General features: G+C 35.5%; 1 pseudogene; it reads left to right on the forward strand.

Moving 5' to 3' along the window:
- The first annotated feature begins 1,246 nt into the window (after positions 1-1,246).
- On the forward strand, positions 1,247-1,820 carry LOC103656736 (annotated as a pseudogene).
- Positions 1,821-4,285: the final 2,465 nt, after the last annotated feature.

Genomic DNA, 4,285 nt, shown 5'->3' on the forward strand with positions numbered 1-4,285 from the left:
CAAGTTTCGAAATGGACAGAACAAAGCATGAAGAAAATTAACTTCAGGGCTTATTCATTCCATAACTGGAAGTCACGGGAATAAAAAGAACAGTGTAGAGAATATAGTCAACGGTATTGTAATAGTGTTATTTAGTGACAGATGATAGCTAAGCTGTTGGTGAACACAGCATAACATACAGAGTTGTTGAATCACTGTGTTGTACACCTGAAACTAATGCAACAATGTGTGTTAACTGTACTCAAAAACAAACAAACAAACAAACAAAAAAAACCAACCAAAAACCAAGCAAACAAAAAACCCAAAAAACTTCAGGGCCACTATGCCTGAGGCCAAGCATTTACTCCTTGTCCTTTCTTCTACCCATCAAGGAATGTGAAACGAATAGTTTTATCCAGTCATCATCTAATAGCTGTAAACGTCACAGATTGAATTGAGATATTTTAAAGACATTATTTTAAGAAACCCTTAACCAATAAATTAGAAAACTTGTATGAAATGAAAAGTTTTTAAGAACAAACATAAAGTTGTGGGGCACCTGGGTGCTTCAGTTGGACAAGTGGCCGACTCTTGATTTTGGCTCACGTCATGGTCTCAGGGTCGAGACTGAGCCCTGCATTGGGCTCTGTGATCAGCGGGGACTCTGCTTCTCTCCCTCTCTCTCTGCCCCTCTCCCTGCTGTCTGTCTCTCTCAAATAAATAAATAAATCTTAAAAACAAACACACAAACAAAAAAACATAAAGTTGTAACATCCTGACTCAAGAAATAATATAAATCCTTGATATTATACCCACTGAAGTAACTGAATGAGTAGTTAAAAGTCCTCCCAGGTAGAAAACTCATGCATGACTTTATTGGAAAATTCTGCCAAACTTTCAAGAAATAATTCTGAGTGCACATATACATTCCAAAGAATAGAAAAAGCAAGAACATGTCTCATCTTATTTTGAGATTTATGAGTTTTATACATTACCTTTATACCAAAACCCATAAGAACAAGACAAGAAATGAAAATCTGCAGGCCAAAGTTACACATTAACTTAGAGAAAATAGTCCAAAACAGAATGTTGGCAAGCCAATCTATGTATCTGTATACTGATATATTGATTTAATTAGAAATGTGCGTTTATCCTGGAATCCAAATTTGATTTAACATTAGAAAAATCTGTGAATGGAATTTACCATATATTTGGATTAATAGGAACAAACATAATTTTATCTGAATAGATGCAGAAAAAACATTTAATAAAGCCCATTCACATTGACTACACTTAGCATCTCAGAGGAAGACACTCTTAGCTGCAGTGGACCTCTGGTCAGGTCAGTCCACTCCTGCCTCACTAATGTTCGTTCTCCCTGTGGAACAAGTTGTCAGGAAGCCTCGGCACAGACATGGCTTTTACAGATATCAGAAAGACACCAGAGGTGGTGATTCACAGAATTAGAATTACTCTAACCATCCATGACATAAAATCTTCGGAGAAGGTATGTGCTGACTTACCTTCAGGGGCACAAAGGAGAAGAATCTCCAAAGAGAAAGGACAAGTTTGGATGCCCACCAAGACTCTGAGAATCACACAGGAAAAACTCCCTGAGGCAAGGTCCTAAGACTCAGGATTGTTTTCATATCAGGACCCACAAGTGGCTCATTGACTGCCACCATGCTTCTAAGATTGTCAAGCAGATTGCCTCCCACAGTATTGAGTCAGGAGTTGAGGTTGAAATCACCTTTGTACATGTTTAAATCGAACTTTTTAATAAATTGATTATCAGTTGTTAAAGAAATACATAGGGGCGCCTGGGTGGCATAGCGGTTAAGCGTCTGCCTTGGGCTCAGGGCGTGATCCCGGCGATCTGGGATCGAGCCCCACATCAGGCTCTTCTGGTATGAGCCTGCTTCTTCCTCTCCCACTCCCCCTGCTTGTGTTCCCTCTCTCGCTGGCTGTCTCTATCTCTGTCAAATAAATAAATAAAATCTTAAAAAAAAAAAAATACATATGTTCAGTTGATTTGGAATGAAGGAATGATGATTAATTTTATGTGCCAACTTGGTGAGGCTATGGCCAGACTATGCAGCTCTTTGAACAAATACCACCCTATATGTTGCTGTGAAGGTGTATTTTTAGATGTAATTGACATTTAAATGAGCAGACTTTGAGTAAAGCAGATTACCCTCTATAATATGACTGGGCATCATCCAATCAGTTACAGGTCTTAAGAGAGTAAAACTGAGATTTCCCCCACAGACAAAAAAATTCTACCTGCATTTCTGCCTTTGGATTTGAACTGAAATATCAGCTCTTCCCTGGGTCTTCAATCTGCTGGCTTGCTCTATAAATATCAGACTTGCCAGTCTTCACATTCGTATGAGCCAGGTTAAAAAAAAAAAACCCACAAAACTCTCTTTCACACACACACACACACACACACACACACACACACACACTATATGTATACACTATATACATATACTGTTTTAGTTGATACACACACACATAAATGCACTATATATATATATATAAAATTTGTTGTTTCTCTGGAGAACCCTGACTAGTACAGAAAGCAATTTTTAAAATCTAAATCTTACAAAAAATATAGTAATCATTACATTTAAATGTGAAACATTGAAATCTTTTTATTAGGATTGAAGATTAAGAAAATGTTGTGTGTTCTCACGACTGACTTTTAATATGATATAGAAGGTTCAGGACACAATGGTAAAGCATGAATGAATGAATGGTATCAGAATTGATTTGAAAGAAATTTAGGAAAGATCATATGACCTTTTTTTACACAGATTTTTAAGATTGACATATTTATATCATTAATAAGAGTTTAACAAGATTGATATATAGTAAAAATCAAGTATCTTTTCACAAACCACCAATAATTAGCAAGCGAAATTTTAAAAACTAAAATTTCATTAAAAATAACACCTAGTACCCAGGAATGATATGTAACACCTCCACAGGGGAAATTCTAATACGTAAGTGATAATCATTAAAAACAAAACAAAACAAAATAAAACAAACAAAACAAACAAAAAACCCAAATTGAAAGATGAATAAGGCAAGATTTTAGATTAGCTGGTGCAATTGTGTTAAAATATCTTTTCCCTTGATATAAAAATATCAGTCCTCTTTTTACTAAAATGTCAGCAAAGTTTTCAAGAATCAGACAATCTAATTAGAGTACTCATAGAAGTTTGAATTCCTATAAATTCAAACCCTACCCACCAGACCATCTTTATCCTACATTCTCTTATCTATAGTTTTTGTAGCCTTCTTTACCTTCTAGTATTTTTTAGAATGCATCTTATTTTTTGTTATTTATTACTATCATGGGCACTAGCAATGTACCTGCTGTGGTCTGTTCTCCCATACACTTTAGAACATAAGAGCCACAAGAATGGAAAGTTTCATCTGTTTTGTTGGATGATGTGGCCCACATGCTTATAATAGTGACTGGCGCATAGTACGTGATTTGTAAACATATTTGAATACTGTTTACAAACAATATAAATATATAATTGGAAAAGAATAACATACACTCTGTTGAATAAAAATTAAGATATCCTCAAGACTTATGAAATTATATTAAGTAAAGGCAGTGCAGTTGTGCATAAGTAGAAATAAACAAATTAATGGAAGATGAAAGGAAAGCTAAAAACAGATTCGGTTTATGCAAGTTTGTACCTCTAATGTCACCATAGAGACAATCTTTTCAGTGAATGGGCTGGAACAATGGGACAAAATCACAGCAAGACGTCTAAAAAAATGGAGCTAACTAATATGCCTGATAGAAAATTTAAACAATGGTCATAAAGATACTCACTGGGCTTGAGATGAAGTACTTAATACTGAAATTAAATACACACTAGGTGGAATACATAGTGGACTAAAGGAAGCAGAAGAACGGATCCATGACCTAGAGGAAAGAGTACCGGAAAGCAACCTAGCTGAACGGGAGAGAAGAAAAAAATAATAATAAAAGAAAATAGTGACATCATCAAGTAGAATAACGTTTATACTACAGGGATCCCAGAAGGCGAAGAAAGAGAAAAGGGAGCAGAAAATTTATTTGAAGAAATAATGGCTGAAAAAATTCCTGAATCTGGGGAAAGAAACAGAAATCCAGATCCAGGAGACATAGAACTCTCCCAGCAAAATCAACCCAAGGAGGTTTACACCAAGACACATAGTAATTAAAATGGCAACATGCAGTGATAAAGACAGAGTTTTAAAAGTAGCAAGAGAAAAGAAAACAGTTACATACAAGGGAAAC

The sequence above is a fragment of the Ursus maritimus genome, unplaced genomic scaffold, assembly GCF_017311325.1.
Source record: "Ursus maritimus isolate PB19 unplaced genomic scaffold, ASM1731132v1 scaffold_9, whole genome shotgun sequence".
NCBI classification, from domain to species: domain Eukaryota; kingdom Metazoa; phylum Chordata; class Mammalia; order Carnivora; family Ursidae; genus Ursus; species Ursus maritimus.